General features: G+C 51.4%; 1 long non-coding RNA gene and 1 other non-coding gene across 2 annotated transcripts; both read left to right on the top strand.

The window, feature by feature from the left end:
• Positions 1 to 12,701: 12,701 nt before the first annotated feature.
• On the top strand, positions 12,702 to 18,250 carry LOC103349389 (uncharacterized). Its single transcript, XR_517562.4, has 3 exons — positions 12,702 to 13,103; positions 16,248 to 16,837; positions 17,631 to 18,250. It is a non-coding gene; the product is annotated as an uncharacterized lncRNA (long non-coding RNA).
• On the top strand, positions 17,734 to 17,791 carry MIR122 (microRNA mir-122). The gene has a single exon (NR_162511.1). It is a non-coding gene; the product is annotated as a microRNA mir-122 (primary transcript).
• Positions 18,251 to 27,877: the final 9,627 nt, after the last annotated feature.

The raw sequence follows: 27,877 nt of genomic DNA, 5'->3' as shown, positions 1-27,877 counted from the left end.
TTCATTCGGAAGAAATATAGTCCTGATTTTAACGATGTACCGGGTCACAAGACCCCATTTTCCCAGGTTGCTGTCACCAACTATTGTTGGTAATGCTCTTACTGTGGGTGGCATTGTCACTGGAGTTGCTGCTGTGCTTAGCAGGGGGCGGGGCAAATTCCAACACCTGGCTAAGAGCCAGCAAACAGTAGTGCTTCACAGACCCAATGCACTTGATTTTGACATTCTAACAGTATCAAGGATGCAAATGAGCTCTGTCCCACAGATGCAGCCTATAAGTCACCCGCGAGCATTACGTGAGTGATTGTATTGATAATACTGAGGATTATCCATATGAGAGCAGCTTTGAACACACTTTACTAATTTACCAATGGTTATAATTTGTCTTCCAATCAAGTTATCTAAATGACGGCCTGAATTCTGCCAACGAGTCCCTGAAACCCGGCCAGTGGAAGTTCAGTCCTCTATGGATGTATTTACACACGCCCCCCCCCCCGAGGCCCCTCCTTAAAACTGAGGGAGGGGGCAGCACTATGCCCCTTAGGCCTGAAACATAACCCTTCTCCCCCAAGTTTACAATAGACCCCAAATCAACCCTTCCACACCCACCCAGCAGCCCAGTCCATGACCTTGGTCTCCCTCTCTCTTCATCCTCCCTAACCAAGCCCTGCAATTCCCCCCTCCCCACACCTGCCCTTTTTTCCCCAGTTCCCTTACTCCCACACCCCTTGACTTCCTGGGAAAAACTCTGCATAGGTCAGGTGACTGCATCCGCCTCAGGCCCCAGACACCTACTCTGCTGCCCACTGAGTCGGCTGACTCCCTTCAGGATCAAGTTAAATCTCCCCCAGCTACTGCACTGCCTGGCCCTGGTCGGCCAGGTGTCAGGGCCTCTGTCTGCAGGTGGAGGCGGCTCTGCTGGCACTCACAGTGTCCCCATGACCTCTGACAGCACAGCGGCACAGATGTCGCCCTCTGATGTCTCACCGCACTTGTCCTTGGCTTTGGGCTGAGGGACGAAGTCTTTCTGCATCTGTTGCCAGGATCAGCGGCTTCGGAGCTCTGCTTCTGATCATTAAACACCAGCAAGGAAAAGGTCCAAACACAGGAGCCGCACACCTCCACCACCCTGCCCCTGCCCTAGCCCACTCCCCAGAGGAGCTACCACCAGTTAGGTCTTTTGACTCCTGCAAGGAAAAAGAAAAGGCATGCAAATATTACCCCCAAATAAATGCAGATGCAACTACCTGGCTATGTGTTAATGCCCCTCGTATTCCTTCCAAATGCATTCTGACATGTTTTGTTTGGGAAGACATCATCCTTGGCCCGGCTCCTGGCCCTTCCTTTTTCTGCTTGAATGTCTGCACTGTATGAGGATGGATGGCTGCACTGCTCCTGTGTTATTGACCTACCCAGTCTACCACACAGACACAGAGTTTATTCCAGCATTTTTGTCTTACAAACAATGCTGTAATGAATTACTCTTAGGTGCCTGTCTTAGGGGCCTTTGGTGGATATATCTCTAGAATAAATTTCCAATAATGAAATTACTGGGTTAAGAAGGATGTACAATTCTGATTTTGATGGATATTGTCAAATTGTACTAAAACAAAAAAGTGGGCCATCACCACTTCTGGTGACATCTGAGAATGACAGTTTGCCCACAGCACAGGCAATACTGGCCAGGGGCAAGTTTTATATGTTCGTCTATCTGCTCACTGAGAATTAATGCCTTATCTACACCTCCATGATTATGAGAGAAGCTAACAACGTTTTCAATGCATTTATTTTTCTGCCAACTCCATATTCATGTCCCTCCCTGATTTCCATCTTGAATTATTCACTCCTGAATCATATGACTGCTCTGCCGACTGAGGAAGTGTGGTTAATTTCTGCATTGCTAATATTTTTCCCCTGAGTTTTGCAGGGAGAGGGGTGGGGGTGGGGTCTTCTGATTTAATTTATATTAACCATCTAATGTTCAGCACTTCTTGATTCTAGGCTTTGTGCACTGCTTAAGAGTCTCTGGCCCCAAATTATAGGCTTCTTTTAGATTTGGAAGCAGTGGACAATTGCCCCGGGCGTGTGAAAGATCTAGCCTTCCTCTCCGAGCCCCGTGGCCTCCCGACACAGCACAATTCACACGAAACCCCCACAGAGGCTCTTTCTTTTGACAGCCCTGGCTGGGATTTTCTTCTGCTCCCAAACTCAGCCAAAAGAGCCAATGTACTTACAGTTAATTCCGTTGATTCTCTTTCCTTGGTTCCAAACTCTTGTCTGGGTTATTAATTATTTTTAACCCAGTTTCTGCAGCCTACATTAAAGAAGACATCTCACAAATTCAGACATCCAGGGCTAATTAAATTCCTGCTTTAAAAATTCAAGCAGCTCTTTGGATGCTTTTCCTAAGAGCTTTTGGAGGAAATGATTTCCGTTTTCTGTGGCCTTCAGTGTACAGCCCTCGAGACAAGCCATTCCTGAGTGGTTGGGGTGTCTCTGGGGCCTGCGATGTAGCTCCTACTCAGCGCGTACTGGGGAGAGGGCAGGTGGCATAGGGTAAGGTGCAGAGGTGACTCCTGGAGGATACTGTGGCCACATGGGCCTGCAGAACTTGCTAGGCCTATGACTCCAGAGCTGTGGGCATTTCTCCCACGGTTTTAATAAAAAAAAACCTTATTTATTTGTTTATCTATAAGGCAGAGTGACAGAGCTACACAGAGAGAGAGAGAGGGAGAGAGAGAGGGAGAGAGAGAATTCTTCCACCTGATGGTTCACCCCCCAAACGCCACAACAGCCAGGGCTGGACCAGGGCTGGACCTGGAACTCCATCCAGGTCTCCCACACGGGTGCAGGGGCCCAAGCACTTGGGCCATCTTCTGCTTCTTTCCCAGGTGCACTAGCAGGAAGCTGCATCAGAAACAGAGCAGCCAGGACTCCAGCCGGTACTGCAGGCAGCGGCTTAACCTGTTGCACCACAACGCCGGCCCCTCCCAAATGACTTTTAAATCACAATATTTGGAGTTTTGCAGTTTATAAAACCTCCCACAAAAGTCAGCCCCCTGTTCTTTCAGACCACTTTGAGAGGAATAATGCTCCAGTGATTTACATAGAAAATTGGCTATCACAAAGACGAAGAGCTGTGTCCCAAGAAACACAGCCGAGCTGCTTGCCCAGCTCCGTCCTGCGACCCGGAGCCTGCTGTTGCTTCTCCAGCTCTCATTCTCCTGCCTGTGGGCAGTACCTTCTGTAGAGCAGGAGCAAAGGCCAAACGCAACGCTTTTATTAAACGACTCAGGTGCTGCAGGAATGCAGTGATTCGAAGGAAGCTGACTGAACCTCCAAAGGAGCTGAGCTGGTGAGTGTGGTCGGGCAGCTGCTGCAGACCCCTGAGATGTATCGGTGATAAAGTGGCCAAATAAAATCCAGGACCCCTACTTAAGTTTGCATTTCAGATAAGCAATGAATAATTGTTAGCCCAAGTATGCCCTTAATGCTGCAACTATTGCATGGGGCATACTTAACACTGACAAAAGCTTTGTTTATTTGAAATTAAAATGTAATGGAAAATTCTGGGTTTTTATTTGCAAAATCTTGCAGCTCTAATTGAGGAGAGACAGCTTGCCAGTGGATGTAGTAAAATTGATGATACTTTTCTTTTTTTTTTTTTTTTTTTAGATTTGTCTATTTATTTGAAAGACAGCAAGACACGCAGAGAGAGGGAGAGACAGAGAGAGATCTCTGTCCACTGGTTCACTCCCCAAATGCTCACAACAGCTAGGGTTGGATGAGGCCAAAGCCAAGAGCCAAGAACTCCATTTGACTCTCCCATGTGGGTGGCAGGGGCCCAAGCACTCAGACCATCATCCACTACCTTTCTAGACGCGTTAGCCGAGAGCTGGGTCATAAGCGGAGAAACTTGAACCAGCACTCTGACGTGGGATGCTCGCATCCCAAGCAGGGGCTTAACCCACTGCACCACACACCCAGACCTGCGATATTTCTCGTCTGAGGAGGCATTGGTTGAGTTGCAGCAGTGACTTCTCAATATTGAAATGAGGGAGGTCACTTGAGATTTCATATGCAAGGAATAGTTCTGTTCATTTTTATTGGTGCCAGGTTCTGAAAACAAAAAAGTAATCAACTTACATCAAAATACTTGTAGGATTTGGTGAATACTAAAATGGAATTAAAATTACTTTTAAAGAGTACTGGGGCTGGTGTTGTGATGTAGAGGGTTAAGCCACTGCCCACAATGTCAGCATCCCATATGAGTATCGACATGAGTCCCAGCTGCTCCACTTCCCATCCAGCTCCCTGCTGATGCTCCTTGGGAAGCAGTGGAAGACGACCCGAATACTTGAGACCCTGCACCCACATGGGGGACCTTGATGAGGCTCCTGGCTCCTGGCTTCAGCCTGGCCCAGCCCTGGCTGTTGTGCCCATTTGGGGAATGAACCAGCAGATGGAAGATGTCTCTTTCTGCAACTCTGCTTTTTCAAATAAATAAGTAAATCTTTTTTAAAAAAATTGTTGAGATACTCCTTGGCAGGGAAATATGCTGAGGACAGAATAGTGAATGAAAAATACAGGGTGCTAAAGATGATCATATCTTTGTAAAATTATTCTATCCATTAAAGCTCACGTGCCGACACACTCACACCCATGCTCATCATGTATCAGTATCTCAAATCAATCAGGGTCCTTTGGGATGTAATGACGTCTTCACCTGCTGTTGGCTAGGTGACAGACATGAGCAGTCACTGTTGTGCAGGCGAGCCCTCAGCCTGTGCTGGGGCATGGCCGATTGAGCTGCCGGAATCTTGGTGCGACTCGTTTCAGCTTGCTTTGTAAAATGCCTTCGGTGTTCACCCTGTGAGCATTCAGCATCCAGAGTGCTCGATGCCCTCACCCCATACCGGAGTGGGAGTGCCTGGTTCAAGTCCTGGCTCCTCTGCTTCCCATCCAGCTTCTTACTACTGCACACCTGGGGAGGCAGCAGGTGATCCTGGGAGGCTCAAGTACTTGGGCTCCTGCCACCCCCATGGGAGACCGGTGTGGAGTTCCTGGCTCCTGCCTTTGGCCAGGCCAAAGTAGTACAGGCATTTGGGGGAGTGGATTAGCCAATAAAATCTTTCCCTCCCTCTGCTTCTCTCTGCCTTTTAAATAAAATTAAAATAAATACACTATGTTTCAACATTGAAATGAAAAGTCACTTTGTGTGAGGAAAGGCATTAAAACAAAGTAAAATGGCCAAATTTGTTTTTAGTGATTTTTTTCTTAGAGAAATGATTGGTTTTGTATTTTCTTACAAAACAACAGCCAAGGGGCCAAGAAGGGGGACACAAGTGAATGATGATATTCCATATTGTGGCACTGAGACATGTGCAAAGGGATTGACCATCACAGGCCGGTAAGACAGCTGAGGCCAGCCAGTTTGTTCCTGGGCCAGTTAAGCAGGACTGGGAAGGCTGGGAGGAGAGGCTGAGAGTCACGCCTGCCGTGTCCAGCGTGCTGCCTTCTGACCCAGCCCAGTCCCTGCGAAAGCAGGGAAAGGAGAGAGATCCAGAAGGCTCCACACGGTGCCTGAACTCCCCAGCTCTCCCTGCCAAGCACCAGAGGAGCCCCAAGCCCCAGGAGGAGGCATGGCGAGAGGGACGGAGGGCGCAAGTGGGCAGGTGCGATGCCACCAACTCGTTAGCATTTTATATGTCATCTGGAGCTTGCCCTGGTCTTCGGGGAGGCTCGGGCGGGGGGAATGCCCAGTTACCTTTCGGACTGGCCCCGAATCTCTAACTCCATCCCCGCAGGTGATGGAGCTCACGTCCTGAGCACAGAGAGGGCAGGAGCAGTGTAAGGACTGGGCCTGTGGTCTCCGTGGTGGGAAACCATCTCACACCACCCACCAGAATCCACCAACGGTCTCTCCTAGGTCTTTCTCTGCATGCTTGTCTAATCATCATCACAGAAGTACTATGATTGGGTTCTTTCTCTACAGTGCTTGTTAACAGTCATCATAGTCGTACTATCTATTAGGTTCTTGCCATCTGCCAGGTATTGTTCTAAATACATGTTGTGTCTCACTACTCCTTCCCAGTGTCCTGGTGTCCTGGGAGGTAAGGATCATTATCAGGAAATTTGGGCTCAAGTTCATCTAGCTAGGAGGGGGCAGGAACAGGACACAAGCTCTGAGTCTGTGGCTACAGGACCCCTGCTCACTGTCCGTTTCTCAGAACAAAGACCCCCAACTGCAGTCCCCACTGCCTTTGAGTGCAGCTCCTGGAGGCTGCCTCTTCTGTCTTCTCCCAACCCACACAGCATGCAGAACTGCAAAGAGCTGCCACACATTCCCCCCATCATCCCCGGTGTGACTCCCAGGATGCCTTGCGATTCCCACAGTCCTCTGCGTCTCACCTGAGCCCCTGTGCCCACAGCAGGGTACTCTGGCCTCTGTTTCTCCCACAATCCTCCAAGAAGCACTTGAACCTGTGGTCGTGAGCCACAGAGCATGGCCTAGACTCCGAAGCGGATTTTAGGATGGCCTTCTGTGCAGGGCTGGCCCCAGGTTCCTTCCGAGACCCCAGCTCTGAGTTTGGAGCCCCGACTTTGCCATTCCCTGAGATGTTTCTGCACCCATGACCCCAAACACGGCATTCATAAATGATTCTAGAGTCTTGAGTCCTCAGTCTGAGGTCCCTGAGGCCTTGCCCCAGCTGATGTGAGCAGCCGGCAGTGTAGACGTCGTGTGCTTGGCTTCAGTACCCCTGGACTGGAACTGTTTCTTAACCACACAGATCCCCCAGCTGACATTTGGACCCGAGCAGGTGATAGGGAAGTCAGATAGGGCCAAGGGTAGGGCAGGGATGAAGAAGACAGCATGATGCTCTCTCGGGGGTCAGCTAAGCCCTTAGGACCTCTGAACAAAGAGCTCGTTTGACATCTGGCTTCTGGAAGAATCTAGAAGGAAGCTTTGGAAAAGAAGGCGCAAACCACATCCTGACTCCAAAACAAAAGTGAGCCCAAAAGCAGCTATCCCAGGACAGGAAGCAAATACGGTGATTTTATTTCTACGGATGTTTTCAGGGGCAGGTGTGGTGGCACAGCGGGTTATGCCGCCATCTTGGAGTGCTGGTTCAAGTCCAGGCTCCTCTGCTTCAGATCCAGCTTCCTGTTCATGCACCTGGGGAGGCAGCGAATGGTGGCCCAAGTGCTTGGATTTCTGACACCCACGTGGGAGACATCAGCAGAGTTCTGGGTTCCTGACTTCAGCAGGACTCCCGAGTCCTGGCTGATGCAGTAGGCATTTGGAGAATGAACCAGCGAATGGAAGATCTCTCTCTCTCTCTCTCTCTCTCAATCACTCTGTCCTTCAAGTAGAAGAAAATAATTTTTTCACACTGAACATTGTTTTACTTCATGGTGAATCTCAGGTTGATTCTGTCGATGGCTAAATGTGCTGCGTAGAAAAGACCAACGAGGGCAGACGAGCAGAGGAAGTGGCGTTGGAACTCTGTGGGCAGATCCCAGGGAGCACCTGGCTGGCAGGTGCGTGCTTGTGAACGCCTCCCTGTGCAAGGGAGGGGGACTGGAGGTGGGGCCAAGGAGAGCAGGAGAGGAAGACAGCAACTTGCAAGAATCAAAGGTGGGGACAGTGCTTTGTTGGACAATCGCTCCTCGAAGTGGGGACTATAAGGAATACGCGCAGTGTGTTGAGCACACACGTCTCAGTGCTGAGGAGAAACACAGACCGAGATCGGCCCCTGCACTTCTCAGCCTAACCTTGTTCACAGTCGGCCTTAGCTTGCAAAAGTTTTATAGCAGAGACCACCAAACTGGGGTGCGTCTGAGGTTGCTCAGAATGTGCGGCCATTTAGCTGAATGTCTCCTTTAGCTGAGAAAAGTCTAGATGACTTCTGCGCTGTCTTTGGAAGTCTGGGGAGCAGGGAGGAGAGGGAGAGTTCCGTGATGGTGGCCCCAGGCCCTGGAGAATGCTACCTTGGACAGAGCGGGAACAAACCCATGAAGGCAGTGGCTAAGTCCTGCCTGCATGTGGTGTTTGACAAAGTGACTTCGCTTCTTCCAATGAGGTCCCTGAAGTTGGGAGACGGAGATGCAGTCAGAATTCCTTTAAAGTCACAAAGGGTTGGAGGAAGATCTGGGGGTCCTTCTCTCCCGTGGGTCCATGGTCTGTGACTCAACCTTGGGCCAGGGCGTCAGCTCCTCCTGCACCAGGGACTCCCTATGCAAGGGCCCCTTGACCTTGTCCTCAGGAAAGGAGGCCATGCAGAGGGCCAGCAGAGGCCCGCTCTCCCCTTCCACATTCTGGGGTCACTTTGAGGGAATTTGCTCACAGTGACAGGGTGGCACTTTATGAAGCACCCAGCCGGGCCCTCTGAACGAGTCACTGGTCATAAAGAGTCCTGGCAACAGGCCCGGGGGTTGCACTAGTCTTGGAAGTGCAGTCTTGAGGTTGGAGCCCGGCTTCCTTCGTGTGTGGTAGGCAACGCTGCAGAGGTAGCAGAATTGTCCCCCAGAGAGTGGACCTCAGGTCCCAGCCCACTGTCCCAGCTGTGCCTTTGAGCTCTTTCCTCATTTTAAAAATTGAAATAAGAACATCGGAGATGCAGAAGGACCTAAAAATAGCATTCAGGGGTGTTTACCTTGTTCCAGGCTTGTACGAGTTCATTCACTGAATCCCCATGGTGACCCGTGAAGGGGGCACTGCCATGAACACAGCACACGTTTATAAATGGGGGCACTGAGGCATGGAAAGGTTAAGAACCATGTTCAAGTCCAGCCAGTTAGTGTGTGGTGGGCTGGGGTCAGTGCTATTTCGTTCAGATCACTACATTCCACTGATTTTAAAACACGCTTTTCTCCACGTTTTACTACCTCTGCATTCCCAAGCAGGTGAGTCTGAAGTCTTAGATTCAAATAACCGTGACATGAACTTGAAGCAGACTGGTTCCTGAGTAAGTATTTCAATTCCAATCCTCATTCCTCTGCTCTTTACTAACAATGATGGCTATTAAAATTAAGGGTTGATTTTGCACCTGCTGTGGCTGGTGGTCAGCCGAGCACAGTCGGGCCTCTGAGCTTCACACACTCTCACGTGGTCCCCTCTCCCCTCTCTCGGGCCTCTCTCTCCCACCAGCCCTCCCGATGACGCTGAGACCCACCCACGTGTGCAGGCTCACTTGCCTGGGAACGCCCTCCGTGTGAGGCCCTCCTGGCTCACTGGTTAACCCCTCTGCCCACTCACAGCACTGGGACTTGAGGCTTCCCCCAAACGCACTGCTCCTTCTCTGCTCTTTGTACATTGCTCATCTCCCTCTCCTGGATTCGAGCTCTGTGAGAGAAGGCAGTTTAGTCTGGTTTTGTTTGCTGCTGTCTACCTAGTTTCTAGAACAGTGCCTGGGATGGGGTGGCCCTCGGCAGATATGAATGAATGAATGAATGAATGAATGAGGACTCCCTGGAGACCCTTGTTTGGTGTTTCGGGAAGAGCCCCTCCGAGAGAGCTTGCACACCCTCAGAAAGGGGAGGCCAGGCGGAGGTTACAAGGCCTGCCTTCGGGCCTTCCCTCCTGCAAAGTCCAGGGGCGTGGACCAATCTCTGGGGCAGACACACAGCAGCTGGCAGAATGCGAGAGAGCATATAATGGGGCAGGTGTTTGGCGCAGTGGCTTAACCCAGCACCTAGGACTCCCGCATCCCCCATCAGAGCACCTGGCTCAAATCCCAGCTCCTCCACTTCCAATCCAGCTTCCTGCTAATGCAGACCCTGGGAGGCAGTAGGTGAGGGCTTGGGTCCCTGGGTCCCTGCCACTCATGAGGGAAACCAAACTGAGTTCCTGGTTCCTTGCATCAACCTGGCCCAGCCCTGGCTATTGTGAGCCTTTGGGGAATGAACCAGCCCAGGAATGATCTCCTTACCTCTTTCTCTCTTTAATAAAATGAAAATTAAAAAGAATTTTTAAATGAGGAAAGAAAAACCAAATGCAAGTGTGAACATGAACTAGATCCTACTTGAAAAAAAAAAAAACTATAGACAATTGGAAATTTTGAAATTGAGTGAGCTATTAGGTGCTTTTAGGAAATTTCCCTGTTAATTCAGCTCTGATAATGGGCCTCACGTTAAGCTGCATCCCTTTGGGGATGAGTAGTGAAGTGCTTAGGGAAGAAATGCCATGTGCCTGAAATCCCAGGAAATGGGTGCCCTTCATCGACGAGACTCCCCCGCTCTGAGCCACCCCCCACCAGTGTTCGGGCTTCTTTCCTCTGATAACGGAAGACCTTTAGGTGGGAGAAGGTGATCCAGGCGTGACTGCTGTGGTAAAATCAGGACTCACTGGCAACATTCGCATTTTCACCTGGTTCTCCGAGCGTGATATTGGTCTGAACATGATCTGGATTCCCAAAATAATAAGACTGGGGCGGTGGCAATTCAGCTTCGGTCCGGTCCCATCGTGCTAGGTCCCTTTGGTCTCTGGCTTCACTAGCGGAATAAATAACCAATTAGTCGGGACAGCCTGTGACTGTTGTCATCCCTCTAGCTCCCTCTTTGGTTTTCTTTATTCAGCATTAATGATTAATTCATCTCCTGTTTCACCTGTGGTTTCAGAGCTAATGACAAGCAAGTGGTCTCAGCTGTGTTGCACAGAAGACACCCACGTCCAAGGGCAAAACTCCAAATGGCAAAGAATCTTGAATACGATCCAGGCTCCTCCGTTCCCAAATTTCAGTATCCTTCCCGGGGAAAAGTTTGGCATTCTTTCTGGAAACAGATCGCTGCTTCTTGTTTTTGTTTGTATTTTCCATTTCAAAAAGTCTGCAGCTCATGGCACAGCGATTAGAAAACCAGCGAGCTGGTGACATGCGGGGGCTGGAGCCGCCTCCGGCTGTGGCCAGTGGAAAGTTACAGGGTTTTGCTTTGCACTGTTGGTGCAGTCCAACTTTGCAGCCTGTATCTGAGTGCAAACAACAGGGATTTGGACAAGCCGAGCTGCCCTTCACCCTGGAAGGGGTCAAAGCTCTCGCCTCCTAACAGAATGCATTCCCCTTCATCTCCTAAAAAACAAAAAGTCCGTTTCAAAGGCAGCCGAGGTAGGGCTGTGTGATTTGCTGCGGGAAGTTTGGAAAAGGTTTCGTCTCTAAAATCCAGGCTCCCCACGAGTTCTACAGCTGGGACTTGAAAGGAAATGAGCTGGGGGCCCAATGTTTGTCTTCTTCCTGGTTTTTCTCAATGAAGGGAAAACTGTCTCAGCAGGAACGCACCACATTTCAGACGTGCCCTGGGGTGTGTGCGCTGCTGCCTGGTGGGAAGGTGGGAGGGCTTAGTCCTGCCCTCCTCTGCCTGGGGAATCTGAGGAATCTGTTCCACTTTAAAGGAGAAAAGCCAAATGGCCTTTCAGAAAAGAAATAAGGTTGCGGTAGGGAGCAGAAGTGACCGACCTGGAAGGTGCAAGGCTGGAGACCACGGGCAGCACCTGCGCTGTGCTGCCAGTAATGTGACGTTTAGAGTCACGTTGACCCCGCATCCACTGCACAGGGCTGGCCTGGGGGTCTCCAACCCCTTAGGACGTGTTCTCCTTCTCAGACCTTTGCCCTGTAATTGTGCTGGCCAAGCCCTCTCCCCTGGTGGGAGACCCTCCCAGGGGCAGGTGGGTGGGACTATGCCGGGGTCTGAGCCCCCCACCCCACCCCGGGAAGAACCCTCGGCTCCCGTGGGATCTTGGGGCACAGCCACGGGGCCAAGGCAAAGGGCCAACCCTTCAGGCTCAGTTCTTGATCAGCTCTTTGTCAGGAACAAGAAAAAGGGCAGCACTTAGTTTGCTTGTTCTTTTCACCTGAGAAGAAATGTGACGACTGAAAACAAGTGTCAGGCAGGAGGGCAGCACCTGGCTGAAGGCCGCCCGTCCCCACGTGTCATGGCTCACAATGAGTGCAACAGCCAGACCTCACTCCCGAGCCATGAATTCCTAGAGAGGAACAGCCATTTCTTTAATAATTAAAAAAAGATTTATTTATTTATTTATTTATTTGAAAGAGAAAGTGAGAGAGAGAGATTTTCCATCTGCTAGTTCACTCCCCAAATGGCTGCAACAGCCAGGACTGGGCCAGGCCGAAGCCAGGAGCTTCATCCGGGTCTCCTAAGTAGGTGTTGGGGCCCACCCTCCACTGCTTTCCCTGGTGCGTTAGCAGGGAGCTGGATTGGGACGTGAACCAACATCCATATGAGATACCAGTGCTGCAGACAGCAATTTAACCTGCTACGCCACAGCGTCTGTCCTAGGCCATTTCTTTCTAATCCTTAAGAAAGCAAAATGACAAAGTGGCCTGCAGAGGGAGAGAAATGGGTAGAGATTTAAGACGGGATGGCCAGCATGGAGTTCTGTTGGGACCCAGGCCACACCCATGGTGGTGTGTGTGCTGTTGCTTGTGCGGGTGTGCATGCATGTGTGTGCGTGCACAGTTGTGTGTTGTAGCCATGACTTTGGCCTCCATCCCTGTTGCATTTAGGAGGTGAGGAGGAGCGTCCCAAGGAATGACTGGCGCTCACAGGTGAACACATGGGCAAGGTTGCAGAGAAGGAGATTGGTTCCAGATATTGCCCAAGAGCCCTAAGTCGGATGAGCCCAGGGTATATTTAATAGGCTCCATGGCCAGGTGACCTTGCTGGCTCTCGAAGCCTGTGCATGGGGCAGTGTGCTGCGCTCTGCCTGGGAGGAAGGAGTTAAGGACGGTGACAGCCTGGTGGGTCTCCGAGGGGAGGCAGGTGCTCACCTGGGCCGCCTGCTGCACCCCTGGGCCTCTGCACGCCGTGCACCCCCACCCAGTCCTGCTCAGTGTGTTTGACCAAAGGTGACGCTGTCTCAGTGCACTGAGGTCGTGCCCTCCCTCCTGTTGTGATCGATCATTTAATGTGACTTATCAGAAAGAGAAAGAATTGTTTACTTTTAATCCCTGAATCCCATAAAGGGAGAAGGGGAAAGGCCTAAAGGGCCAGACGCTCGGGGCTCGGGCCCAGGGTGGCCCCTGCGCAGGCCACGGAGCTGGGGTGAGAGGAGGGACCCTGGGCTGGCAGCAGCTGAGAACTGACCCCAGGTAAGTGCTTCCCGCCCATGGCGGGACCTTCCGGCTCTCCCGGGTGGATCAGGCTGGCCTCAGGGCGCTCGCCCGGGCATTGAAAAGACCCCAGGCAGTGCTGAGCCACCATCTGAATTTGTCTGCCTGATAATTCTGTTTCTTCAGAAAGCCCAAGGGGAGCTGGAGCTTTCTGGAAGGTTCTTCTCACCGCCTGGTGAGCTGGGGGGAGAAGGGGTACAGGAGGGGCCCAGAAGTGGTGTGGAATTCTGTTTGTACCCTCAAAGTGGCTGCACACAACGTCATATTCTGTGTTACGCTGGTCTGATTTAACGCCAACACCGGAGCATAGCAGTGTGCTGAGTGGAGCCAGGCTTGTGTGGCCAGGAGTCTCTCCCCTGCCCCCGGCCTGGGGCCAAACACTGTTTTCTCTCAGCCTCTCAAATGCCCATGTTAGGGCTGTGTCTTGCACAGGCCTCTCTCTGGCCCCTATGGTTCCCTCGGCCACACCAGAAACAGCTGGACACCTGCACAGCAGTGCCGCTGTTGCCTGGGAACGTAAACCTCACTCTGGTCTGTAAGCCAGTGCATGGAGGCCCCGACACCGCTGAGAATCTGCCCAGCGGTCCCGCTTCGCCCCTGGTCAGTGATAAACTCAGACCAGAGAGGCACGGAGGGGAGCGTCTCACATTGCCCCCTCTCGGTGAACTTCAATGAGAGAAGAAGGACTGCGTTCTCCTTGAAAATTCCCCCTGTGCTTTCAAAATGACAAGACTCCCGAGTGCGACGGTGACTTCCTTTGTCTTCGCTTAGGCTGGAACAGCCTGAAAAAATCAAACTGATGCATCTCACGCATCGATTTTACATGTTCTGCTTATTAAGACGTCTTCATTTTGGTGCTGATGGCTTAGGGCTGCAGCAAGGTGGCACTTCTCAGCTCCTAAGGCACTGTTTTCTCAGCCTGTGGCATTGATCTGGAATGGTTCTTAGGCCCTGGGAACACAATATTAAAGCAAAGACAAGCCGCTGATGTGCAGACCTGACCTGAGAAAGAACTGGGGGTGCTGGGGTGTGCCGGGTTCCTGAGACGCTAAGCCGTCCCTGCTGAGAGCTGTGGTGCACATGGGATACTGCAGGGTGACATATTTGCTGGAGGGGGGATTTCGTGGCGACTTCCTCCTCAATGCCCTTTCTTTCCCAGCAAGCCGTGACTAGCTGTTTTTCCATCCTCACGGGTTCAGTGGGAAAACTGCATGTAAATTGACCACAGCAGCCAGAGAGAGCAGTCATGGTTGGGCAGCCGAGGACATTGGATGGACGCTTAGCTGTGCTTCGCACTTAACCTCTCTGTGGGCTAAGAGGCAGGTATTCAGGAACTAAGGCAGGATGAGAGATAGTGGGAGATTTGCATGGATGCAGGGGGAGTGGAAAAGTAAGCAGGACCTCAAGGCCTCCCTTAGCTGTGGATCTGTGCCATTTGCGCAGGTCACCCTGATTTACAGCCCATATTTTTGCCTTCAGCATTTTTTTTAACCACAGGAAATAGCAGGTGTTATAATTTCCCATCCAGCTTCTATGTAGTATTAACTGGTGCTAGTTAAGGTTGACTGTTCATTTCAAAAATCCTGGAGCCCTTTTAAACCTGCGGAGTGAAGAATGGCTAAGTGAAATGTTTAAATATCCAAGAGTATGTGCTGGCATCGGCCACCTCCAATTTTTTTTTATTAGTGACGTGTTATTGGATGACATCTGAATAAAACAGAAATATGCTGCTTCCTTCTTTAAACTGCCTTGGACATTGTCAGACTTTAACCAGTCCCACAGAAACAATTGGAAATGCAATAAAAGACAGCAGACATTTCAGCCATGTCTGAAGATTGCTGACAAGACTGAGAAAACTGACATTCCATAAATGTGTATGTATTGATTGATGCAACAGCGCCATAACTGATGGCACTGCACTGCATAACAATGTATTTCACTAAATTTGCCGAGAAATTGGCCTGAGGCCCCTCTCTCAGCACAGCACTAACTTTCCATGCTGTGACAAGAGGTGTTTGAGTAGGGTGGACTCCACCCTCCCAATTTCAGAAGTGTTTTACAAGAAGGAATTTTTATTAGGGACTCCAGGAAAGAAAGCTTAAAAAATCCTAATTATTTTTCTGATTGTAAAAGTTCTACCTGAATTGCAGAAATGTGTAAATGCACAGACACAAAAGGAGAAAAAAAATGAAACCATAATCCTTCCACCTGAAGATAGGCGTGGTTAATGTTTGATTTTTTTTCCAGGTACATATAAATTTTTCACTGAAAGGGACTCAGACTGTAAATGCTGTTCTGCAAGCTACTTCTTTGTTCAATGGCAAATCTTGAATTTCTTTCTGTGTGAACACTATTTTATTGTTTTGCAGCATCAGTTTCAGTGACTATGATGTGTCACAAATAAATCAGCCTTCTATAGCTGGACATCCAGGTCATTGCCGATTTTCATAATTATAAGCAATGCCATGAACAGTTTTATGGATAAGCCTCTATACAAGTCTATGACATTTCCCTGAGGCGAACTTCTGGGCCATAGAAATACAGGAGTACTTCAAAAAGTTCACGGACAATGGAAATACAACATGTTTATTTTGGTGCCAAAATTTTGAAGTCCATGCATAGTTTTCTCATCATATGCATTTTATGAACTTTTTGAAGACTCCTCATGGGCATAGATCTCATGTTATTTGTACTCAAATAAGCTTATCTCTCAAAATAATTTTTATATATTTTTATTTGAAAGGCAGAGACAGACAGAGCTTCCACTTGATGGCTCACTCCCCAGGTAAATCCTGGAACTCCATCGGGATCTACTGTGCGGGTGGCAGGGACCCAAGTACCTGAGCCGTCACTTGCAGCCTCCCAGGATGCATGCTAGCAGGAAGCTGGATTGGAAAGCAAAGTGGGCAGGACCCCAGTGAGGCACTCCGATCTGAGGTGCAGGCAGCCCCAGGCGCCAATCCAACCTCTGCGTCAAATGCCCATCCCCGCACTGATCACTTAATTCCATGAACTTCCAAAGGCTCATTTGGAGGGAGAAGTTTGGGGAGGTTTACCTGAAATGCATTAACTTCCTCCTCTCTTCTTTTCAAAGTTTATCCTTCCCTCCTCTGTCCTTTGCAGGTTATTCAAAACTCAGAGCAAACAGAGCTGGAACCCAATATGGGGCCTTCAACAAGCCCGTCCTCCCAGGATCCTTTTCACCAATGACGAGTTCTCCTCTCTCCGATTCTTCTCAGCAGAGCTAAGAGATTTCCAGAGCCCCACCGTGATGCTCACGACAGCCCTGGAACAGCCAGGAGGTGCAGAATTTCTGCTCTCCGTTCCTCGGACAAAGGCAAAGTCGGGGAGCTTGTCAGCAGGTGCAGAGGGAGAGGCAAGAGAAGGCAGTGCGTCCCACGAGTGTGTCTAGTGTGGCTGCATGGGGATCGTGGCAGGGACTAAGACCAACTGGAACTCAGACCACGCTCCTCCTCTGTGCCCAGCGACACTGCCCAGTGAGGATGCCACCAGCATGTCTAACTTTGTTGCCACCTCACAAATGACAGCATTACCCTGGGGGCGAGCCAGGGCTCTGGGCAGGAACCACAGGCAGTAACTCAACACAGCAAATGAGGGAAGGGGTATTTAAAAGAACAAAAAAGAGCAGGGTTCAAGGCCATCTCACAGCAGCCAAGTGACTTCCCCGCTGTGCTCATCGCTGCAGAACCCAGGTGAGTGGTGTCACGGTTTGCATGGGGATGGGGCACTTTAAAAAAAGTGTAGAAGGGGCCTATTCAGCTGTGAAAGACAGGGCGAAAACAAGGCTCAGATCCAGTTAACAACTCAGTTATCGTGCGGGAAAAATTAACTTCTGTGTTTGGGGAAAACAAAATTATTCCCTTTGTGGGCAGGAGTTCCCATACCCATTAGAAACCATTCTTAACAGGAAAACCAAGTAAATCCAGAAGTGATGTATTCTGAGAGCTCCCTTCCAGCTAGGAGATAACCATTACTCACTAAACATTGACGGCTTTGCTCCCTCTCTCTCTATCTCCCACCCATTACCATTGTGGAAAATGACTGCGGTTGGTAAGATTGAAAATGTGAGCGAGGTGCGTTTCCCCTGTATCCAACAGGAGCCACCAAGAGCACTTCACAGGCGCTCTGTGTGCTGTAGCTCTACGCAGAATGACGTGTCTTCTGAGACTGAAGAATTTGCCGCATTGACTGATGATGCCTTGGGGACCCAGCCATCCAGTCGGATTATTATTCCTGTTTCTAATTTGCTTTCTAAAATCTGTTCCCTCTAGGGATTGCTTGTCTCCCGGGCCTTTCTAGAAATGGTTACAAACAGAATTGTTCCTGCCTCTGCCTATGCGGTAGGAGCAGGACCTCAGGCAATGCCCCCCCTAACACAGCAGGTGTTACCTCCTGCTCCAGATTGCCGCAACCTCCATCTGGGGGGCTGTCTCTTCCCGTCACTCAAGATGATCCCCACCCACCAAGCCTCTTTTCTCTGCTCAGGTCACATCCGTGGAACTGGTGAGATTCCCTGATGACAGCCGGCGACCACAGTGGGTTGTGGAGTTAACACCTCGGAGGTTGCAGAGTTTCCTTAGCAGAGCTGTGGAGTGTGACAATGGTGTTTGTGTCCAAACTATCAAACGCCATTATCACACTAAATAGCTACTGCTAGGCCATCCTTCTGCTCAGTAACCACCTTGACATCTGTTGATCGGTCCTGCTGGACAAGGTGCATCTACCTGAGTGCTCCCCTCCTGTGTAATTCCTGGATAAAGTCTCATCGCCTCGTGCTCATCCCCAGTGCAGCTCCTTGAGCCTTCTCCTCCTCACATGCCATTGTTAAACATTTAGCAGATGTAAATTCTTGTTTTCTGGACTCAACAAAGATAGCCGAGCACCCAGCACCAGGCTATAAGCACCTGAGAATCATTCAGCCCGTGTTTATTGAGTTGAAATGAAAAGTTAGAGAAGTGTTTGACTCAGAAAACCAGAGCGGGGTTAAATCTAACTTACGCAAACCACAGGTGTACAGGTACAACATTAAGGTGCATCATCATTTAAGAAATTTGACTTTCTAATAAACTTACCCATGGCTCACCTGGTCTTTCAGAACTCTAGAACATTTTTGATTTCTACTGATTTACAGTGGGAAAATGCCACCTAATTCCCAGGTTGATGGCTGACTTTGTATGCTAGTTCTTTCTTCTTTATGTTTCAACAAATTATCCTCAGACAATTGTAAGTGAACTACATGTGCGCGGCCACAGCAAATTTGCACATTTTAAGCCTGTGCAGTCTCTGGGTCAGCTGGGTCAGCGGGGTGGTCAACTCTGGAACACACCCCCCCTCTGAGAGGTATGTCAACAGTACGTTCTCTGTGTGCCGAGTTAATACTTCTCTCCTATGGCTTGGCCAAGTGAATCAGTACAAAGTTAATCAAATTAACAGGGCTGGATCAACCATCAGAACCAAGTTCAGGCAATCATTGCACCATGCACCTAGCAAATAAATATGAAAGAGTGACTCCCATGCGCCTGGCCCTGTCCTAGGCCTCGAGGATACATTTTAAAAGGAAATGTGTCTGATGTTATTTCCAGGGATGGACAGCCCTTGGTTCACATTCCACTGGGGGCCGTTCTCATCATTCCAGTTACATTTGTTAGGGAACCCAGCGAGCAAAGCTTCATGATAAACCCAAGGCCCTTGCTGAAAAGCACCACTTCCTGCAGCCCACAGGGCTGTGACACTCTGCTAAGCCTCCCAGGTCAAAAGAGGCTTCTGCCCAGAGAGGAAGTACCTGCCTTCCTACGCCGCGTCCCCTCCTACCTGCACTTCTTCCTGCCCACGCCCTGCTGTCCAGAGGAAGACCAAAGCCCCTGAAGGAATTAACACACCGCCATCCCTTTCAGTGTGTGCTGCTCTCGGGAACAGGGACTGAGGAAATGGGCATTGACAGAGGGCTCCACTGCTGCACCAACCACTTCCACGTGTACTGTTTCATTTCAGCCACGTGACACAGGATAAAGGTGACGGGCTCTGCACCCCTCCCGCAGATGGCAAACTAGAACGCTGAATGGTTCTGGAACCCGGTGTTTCTGCAGCCATAACTCAACAAGGGTCTCTTAAACCTCAAAGTTCTGTTCTTCACCTGTAGCCTTCCTTGGCCTGGTTCTTCCAAAACCACCTCACGAGTCTGTAGACACTGGGCAGTCACCCCACTATCTGATCCATATCTCCCCATCTGCTTATGGGGAAAACTTACAAATGGCAGGGAGCTGAGTCATGGATCAACCTCTCCCTGAGTGTGTAGCAAACGCCATCATTGCCAGGTGGATGGAAAGAGAACAAACATTGAAGTGGCAGTGACTTGGGGACGAGGGAGGGGGTGGCCAGACATGGAGCAGCCGCCTTGGTGACCGGCACAGAGTGCCCTCCAGCCCTCCCAGCTGTCCCCACACTCAGGACACCGTCTAGGACTCAGGACTTGTGGTGTGGGGACAGTTGGGAGGGCTGGAGGGCACTCTGTGCCGCGGAGAGAGCGTGAACTAGCCGTGCGTCGATGGCTCATCCGCACCTCTCCGATCGCTCCCTAAACCTGTGCTCTCCACTGGCCTGTTTCCTTGAATCAGAAGACGACAGGGCGGTCGACCTAGCGACCAGTGAACTCTCCGTTCTGAGGAGGAAAGTGAGCCCATTTGTTCGACGTGGGACCATGTTCCCGCCCTGCCGCCCTCCACATCATCAGCCGCGCACTGGGCAGACCTGGGCTGGGAGGTTACCGGGTGCCAGGCATTGTACTGGGCTCTGGGAATGCAACTCAGCCTGAGGCCAGGTCAAGTGCCTAAGCTGCTGTCAGTCTCGGAGCAGGAGAGATGTGTAGACCAAGACATCTCCACCTCAGTGTGCAGGGGCTAGCACAGAGGCGTAGACAGGCTGCCCTGCATTTCTTTCCAGACCCTGAGGCTTTGACGTTGTGCCCTTCTTTGTTACTGTTGGGGGACTTAGTCCCTCTTGTTGATGTTGGGGAGTCAGTTGCCAATGGAGCACGGATACGGGGCATTTCTTAGTTTGGGGCAGGAAGACTGTAACATGAAAATCTTGCTGCTTTTTCTAGGCTACTTGCCAGCATGCTGAGTAGCACAGCATTTGTCGTGGGGCAAGAGGATGCACTGGTGGTGCACTTGTCAGTTACCTGTGCCAGGGATTTTCATTTCTCTGGGAGGAGTGTGGGCGGGTTGTTCCCCCCAGGGCAGGCTGGGTCAATAATGAACTTGCAATGTTAAACCACTGGGGCATTCCCGCCATCGCTGCCTCTTCCCCAGTCGCAAAAAGCCTGCGCAAGGCTCCCAGATGGAGTCCTCCCTGGGGTTCAGCTGCCTCTCCCTGGGGGCAAGCTCCAGGAAGCTGCTGGGTGCAGACCTGTGGCAGGAGCGCCCCGGCCGGTGTGGAGTAGAGGAATGGGGGTGGTCACTTCCTTCTCTTTGGTAACCAAGCTTCCTTCTTGGTCTTGTGGACAACAGGCAGTGTCTGCTCTGGTTTGGATATGGTATACTCCCTCTACGTGGCCCCCATGTGGCAGGGTTGAGAGGTGGGGGAGCCCAACGGGAGGTGATTGGGTTCCTGGGGACCCTGCTCTCAGCAGGGATTAATGTAGTCCCCCTGGGACCACAGCCAGTTCCTGCGGGGGGGGGGGGGAGGGCTGTTACCACAGGAGCAAGACTGGCTCTGCCCCCAGTCTCTGGCTTCCTGTCTCTTGTGACACTGCTCTGTCCCTCCGTGATGTCACCCCCCCAACCGCATGCTGAGATGTGACAAGTAGGTCCTCACCAGAAGTCAAAAACAGATAGGGCCACCTGCTCCTGGACTATGTGAACTAAATAAACCTCCCATCTTACAAATGACCCAGCTTCAGGCATTTTGTGATGACGACAGCAAATGGATGAATATGGAATCCAAAACGCACGTAGGCTCAAAACACAGAGATGTCTGCTAGACTATCCAGAGACAGACCTCAAGACAGCTTCATTTAGAACACAGGGCCGCCATGTGCACTCTGGGAACAGGCTTATGAGACACGTTTACTGCAAACTTAAAATATTTAAACACCGTGCCTGGGAGGGCACTGACTCGTTCACTCATTCAGTCATCATTCAAGCATGCATTCCCATTCCACGCCAGGCAGTAGGCTAGCCACTGAGAATTCTAAAGTGAGATGCTCTCTCCAGGCACCCCTGTGGCCAGTCCAGTGAGGACATGGACTGGCAAACGGGCAGTCCCTATGGTGAGGTGCAGGCTCTTTGACGTAGGTGTGCCAGGTCAGAAAGAATATGAGGGGCGGGCCTTTGGGGCAGCGGGTAAGACGCTGCTTCTAACATGGCTTCCCAGGTCAGAGTGTCTGAGTTCATGTCTGAGCTCTGCTCCCCATCCCAGCTTCCTGCAAATGTGCACCCTGGGAGGCAGCAGGCGACGGCTCAAGTACTTGGGTCCCTGCTACGCACACGGGGAGACCTGGACTGAGTTTGGGACTGCTGCTTATTACAGGCATGTGAGGTGTGAATCAGAGGATGGAAGATCTTTGACTCATCTCTCTGCCTTTCAAATAAAATGAAAATAATTGTTTCAGAGAGAGAATAATAGAATAATAGAGGAAGACAGCCTCACTTCTGTGCTGCCGGAAGCCATGCAATGCAAGAATTCTGTGATCTCAGCAGTGAAGTGGGGAAGTTTCACCTTGACAAAAGCATTCCCTGGCAACTCCCCCGCAGAGAGCAACTGAACTCTGAGCCTGGAGTTTATCTGGCGGGGCTTTTCCCCTCTCAAAAATGCAGCCAAACACTCACCGAAATAGATGCCCGTTAGCAAAAGAAGTGTACTGTGTTACTGGTCAAATGCCTGAGGGCAGATGTGTGCGTGTGCGCAGCTGTGTGTGTATGTGTGTGTACATTGAGGAAGAATTGTCATTTCTCAAAAGAACTGGTTAAAATGTCTTTAAAGTCTCATCCAATTGGTACTTTGTTTTCTTCTATTTTAAAAAATAAGCTTATCTTTTAATTTCATTTTCCCACAAATTTAACAAATTTATTGTTATTGAAAAGGCAGAGAGAGACAGTGGTCTTTCATCTGCTGGTTCATCCTCCGAGTGCCTGCAACAGGTGAGGCTGGGCCAGGCCGAAGCTGAGAGCCACGGACTCTATCCGGGCATCCTACTTGAGCCATCAGCTACTGCCTTCCAGGGTGCATGTCAGCAGGAGGATTGGAAACAGAGCTGGAACTCAAACCTTGGCATTCTGATATGGGATGCAGGCATTTAAAGCCGTTGTCTCAACCACTGTGCCACACGGCCACCCCTCCTCTTTGAACCGGGGAGAACTATGGTCTCCAACATGGGCAGCAGTGAACATCCTCCTAGTCACCGTGGCTTGGGACACTGCCCCCTAGCTGTAGGCTGTGCCCCTGCACTTCATAACAGTGGTTGGAAAGGATTTCAGGACAGGAGTGGAAGAGGCGGTCCTGTTGAGTGCCTGTTGGCCCACTAAATGCCCAGACAAGAACTGATCTTGTTCTCCCCGAGAGTAAGCCCTTTCCTTTTCATTTCCTGGCACATTTAACACAGTCAAGAGTTCATGAAAGTCCTTCTTGTTTCCCATTTTCCCTGTAGCACATCCTGTCCTGCCTTTCTGCTTAGCTTCAAATTGCAGCTGGATACAATGAATCCAGCCTTTCCCCTACCTGTGAGGGTGTGCCTGTTGTATTTCTGGTCCCTCATACCGAACACTGCACTGGAGATTTTTCTGGTCTCTCCTGTGTCTCTGCATGAGTTCAGGAGGTGTCAGACTGAAGCTTTATCTCAGAAGTTAGCAGCAGTGATTCCCAGGTTTGGGTGAAACATGGTCCCGGCAGCGCTGCGTGTCCTAAGGGGGGCAGATTAGCAGCAACCCCCCAGCATATAGATGCTGCATTAGGAAATTTTGTGTGCAAGATGCAACTTTTTTCCTTTGATTATCTCCAGTAACTCATTGCTATAGCAATACTTCTTTTAAGATTTATTTATTTATTTGACAGGCAGAGTTACACAGAGAGAGGAGAGGCAGAGAGAGAGAGAGAGAGAGAGAGAGAGAGAGAGAGAGAGAGGTCTTCTATCCACTGGTCACTCCCCAGATGGCCACAATGGCTGGAGCTGCGCCAATCCGAAGCCAGAAGCCAGGAGCTTCTTCCAGGTCTCCCATGTGGGTGCAGGGGCCCAAGGACTTGGACCATGTTCCACTGCATTCCCAGGCCATCGCAGAGAGCTGGATCAGAAGTGGAGCAGCCGGGACTTGAACTGGTGCCACTGTGGGATGCCGGCACTGCAGGCAGCAGTTTTATCTGCTTAGCCACAGTGCCGGCCCCTATAGCAATACTTCTTAAGCAAGGCATTGAGCTGATAGCATCATCAAGAACAAGCCTTGGAACCTACAGCCATGAGCCAGATCCAGGCTACCTTGGCCTGCTGGATGAACTAAGTACGATCATAACATTTTAAAAAGTTGTCCAAAATCAGGGCTGGCATTGTGGCATGATGGGTAAAGCTGCTGCCTGTGACACTGGCATCCCATAAGGGTGCCTGTTTGAGATCCAGCAGCTCCACTTCCAATCAGGCTTCCTGCTAATGTGCCTGGGAGGGTGCCTCAAGTGTTTGGGCCCCTGCACCCACGTGGGAGATTCGGAAGAAGCTCCTGGCCCCTACACCCACGTGGGAGACTTGGAAGAAGCTCCTGGCCCCTGCACCCATGTGGGAGACTCGGAAGAAGCCCCTGGCTCCTGGCTTCAGCCTGGCCCAGCCCCACCCATTGTGGCCATCTGGGGAGTGAACCAGTGGATAGAAGATCTCCGTGTCTCTCTTTGTCTCTCTCTTTAACTCTTCCTTTCAAATAAATTAATAAATCTTTTTTAAAAAGTTGTCAAAATCAAAAGAAGACTAGTTCATGGTATGTAAAATATATAGAATATCTAATTATATGTGACACATATATGCATTTTTATGAAAATTCAAGAATATTTCATGGTTCATGAAATTCACCTGTACCACTCTCCACATTTCATGTATGAAATGCATGTGAAATCACATGGACTCTGAGCAAAACATCTGGCACGGGCTGTCCGTGTTCCCGGCAGGGGGTGGGGGACTGAGAATACAGCAGCTGGCACGGCCACAGCCTTCTGAAATGACCTCTGACTTTTTCATATTCTGCAGAGACAGGCTATAACATTTTATTGCAAGCTGCCCATTGTCCCTGCTTGCCCAGTCTCAGTTCCACAGCGCGAGTCTTGGGTCTTGGAAAACCTCCTAGTCCCCCCGCTCCCCCAGCCCCGGGGAAACAGAGGCAGCTGGTCACACGGAACACCACTGGGCTCACTCACTAAGGCAGAGCGGAGACCATGTGGCTCCTCCCAAAGCCTCGAGTCCTCTCCAGCCCTGTCTAGAAAATGTTTAATGACCGCTGATGGAGATGGAGGAAGAATAACTCGCCTTATAGGCAAGGAAAGCAACCGATTATAACTGCAGTTGGGGTGTTGGAGACCCATGTGTGTTTCCCCACTGGGTACGGACTCATTTTTAGAACCCAACTGTCTGGCAATCCTCCAATGGCTTCCCAACCCACTGGGACTAAAATCCAAGGACCTCGCCTTCTCCTCGCCTCCCTCTTGTTTCTCCATGCCACACCTATCCCCTTGCCTTCCTCACACACGCCAGATGCACCCTGACCTCGGGACCCTGCACTTGGACCACCGCCCCGCCCCCCTGAGATGCACACACCGTGTCCTTCACCTCCTTCACGTTCCCATTCAAAGTCTTTTCAAAGAAGTCTTCCCCTGCACAGTAGCCCCTCTCCCCTCTCGCCATCACTTGCTGATCTATCTATTTGCTGCGTCCACACTGGAAGATCAGGCACACAAGCACAGGCACCCTACTGCTCCCCCAGCAGTGCCAATCACATGCTGGTCTGTGATAAATATTTATTGGTTGATCAACTCAAGAATGCCGTGCCCGTCTCCAGGACAGCACTGCTGATCGATAATTCACTTTAGCCAATGGCCCTCCTGTTGCAGTGACGAGACAGCCTGTCTTTGTTGTCCCTTGGCCCTGCTTCCTGCCAGCACCTCGTCCAGTGTCATCTGAACATCTCCCCCGCGTGTCTCATGCCAGCCCGAAATGCCACCATCTCTCTCGACCTAAGGATGGATGCATTGACCACAGTCCAGAGGTGGAGTCACGGTGGTTCTTCAACCCTCTGAAACCCACCATGACGCTGTTGGCCTAGATGCACTTTTGTGGGATGAGGTCCAGAGCTGTCATCCAAGCCACACGAGGGTCCTTGACCCTCAGAAGATTGGGAGCGCTGATTTTAAGCAGCAGTGGTCTCCTGGCTAAAGTGGATGGCAAGCTGTCTAACCTGCAGGGTGCCCTTAACTCTCCCATACCCTGCGGTCCCTGTGTTCTTCAGAGTGTAGGGAAAGAGGAGACAGCATGAAGCCACAGCCAGACCAGGGTTATTCAAAGAAAAAGCCTGGGAGGGGCTCACTCCCAGGGGAACGCACAGCAGAGAGAGAGAGAGAGAGAGAGAGAGAGAGAGAGACTTCCCTTACAGACTAGTGGCTTGTATAGCATCAAGCGGAGAGAAGGGGCCTGGGGATTGGAGCTATAGCTGGCCTGCCGAGATGCAGGGAGAGCCTGGGCTAGATCTAAAGGTCCTTGGAGATAACAGTGTGGGCTGGGAGGGGCTGGGCTGAGGCTGGACCCTGAGGCTGAGCTGCTGAGCCGGGCAGGGGAGATTGGGAGGAGTGGGCAGAGCTCAAGCTGACAGCAGCAGTCTTCAGATGGAGGTGTGTCCAGCAGTCCAGGCAGGGCAGGGCTGGTCAAGGCCGGAGGGTGCTGTGTTAGCAGGGCAGAGAAACGGGGGGGCTGCTGGCTGCTATGTAGGCAAGAGGTCAACATGGACTCAGGCTTTTGTCCTTGCTCCATCACAGTCTGCATGTCTGGAAATTTCCTTTGTCCCAGCATATTCTGAATCCACGCCCGACCCCCGACCTCAGCACGCAGGGCCCTTCATCATGGAACCAAGTGGCTGGCTCCTCCCAGGTGCTGAAAAGGGCGGGGCTGAGTCTCCTGCCCGTCACAAGCCTGGAAGTAGGTGCAGTCTGGGGAGAGTGGAAAATGCGCTTTTCAGGGAAGTGAAGCCTGGGCCCTGCATTCGGCAGGGATCTGTGCTGTGGGCTGTTCCCTGCCCATTTCTGGGGGGAACGGCGGCCAGGCTGCCCGGCTGTGGGAGTGGGGTCAGTTTCCCGTGGGACTCCAGCTTAGAGCGGGACTCAGAAGCCACGGCCCTGTGCAAGCACAGCTCACAGGCAGGCAGGAAGCTGTGTCCCTGCCACATCCTTAGCGTTGAAGGGGTCTCTCCCGGAGGGCATCACTGCCCGCAGCCCTGGCAGAGATGGCCACCGCCCTCTCCCCGTCTCTCAAGCCGGGATGCCGGGATGGAGACACCAGCTCCATCCCACTCTGGTCTTGCCCCAGGAAGGGCACCAGAGAGGCCTGTGCTGAGGGTGGCCATTCCTGACAGCTCACGTGTGATCATGTTAACTCAGACCAAGGTGGGTGTAGCACGTTCACAGGAGGGGGCGCCTGCTCCCCAGGGCGCTCCACTTCAGCACCAGAACACCTGACATGGGGTCTCTCGTGTGTGTGTGTGTGTGTGTGTGTGTGTGTTGGGCGGGGGTGGGGGTGCCTTGTGCACCGCAGGCAGCTGAGCGGCACCCAGGCCTCCAGGAGCCTGCTGACAAGGCCAAATGTCTCCAGAGGTTGTCAAACGTCCCCTGGCCCCTGGAGGTCAAAATCACCCCCTGCCGAGCACCACTGCTCCAAGGAGCCGCCTTGACTGTGAACTTCAGGAGAAGGAGCAATGACAGGCGGTGCGGGATGCAGGCAAGGCAGGCCTTGCTGAGTCAAAAGGCGCAAAATGTTGCACAAAGCCCAGGTGTCCGTAGGGCTAGGGAGGAGGCAATAGTAGGGTTGGGGTTCAAGCCGGGAATAGGAGGAGGGACAGGACCTGGGTGTAGGGGAGGGGTAGACAGCAGGCAGGTTTGAGTGTGGGAAGGAAGGCTAGGAAGGCAAGGAGCGAGCAGACAGGGTACTCTGCCTCCACCGGCTTTGGCAACCCCAGCCCCGGCTCACCCAGCCTGCCTGAAGCCCCTGCTTTCCGCCACGCAAGGCAGTTCTCAGGGGGCGCCCACCAGGGCTGCTCCGGGGCTCAGAGATGAAACCTGTTTCTGTCTTCAGAATCGGAGATTCAACGAGGCAGGTGCACCCAGATGCAAGGGGGTGCAAGTGCCAGGGCTCTGAGGGCAAACACCCGGGGGCTCCTGGCGGCAGTGATCTGCAAGGGCAGACATAGAAGGAAGGAGCCGTTACTGAGACTTAAGAGTTGGGCTCAGTGCTGTGGCATAGTAGGCTAGGCCTCTGCCTGTGGCACCAGCGTCCCATATATGTGCCGGTCCTGTCCTGGCTGTTCCTCTTCCGATCCAGCTCTCTGCTTGTGGCCTGGGAAGGCAAGCAGAGAATGGCCCAAGTGCAGCCACATGGGAGACCCAGAAGCTCCTGGCTTCAGATGGGTGTAGGTCTGGCCATTTCAGCATTTGGGGAGTGAACCAGCAGATGGAAGAGATCTCTCTCTCTCTCTCTTCCTCTGTCTGTGACTCTGCCTCTCAAA

This window comes from Oryctolagus cuniculus, chromosome 10, assembly GCF_964237555.1.
Source record: "Oryctolagus cuniculus chromosome 10, mOryCun1.1, whole genome shotgun sequence".
Classification (NCBI taxonomy): Eukaryota; Metazoa; Chordata; class Mammalia; order Lagomorpha; family Leporidae; genus Oryctolagus; species Oryctolagus cuniculus.
Note: the sequence above shows the minus strand (reverse complement) of the source record. Positions and strands in the feature narration are given on the sequence as shown.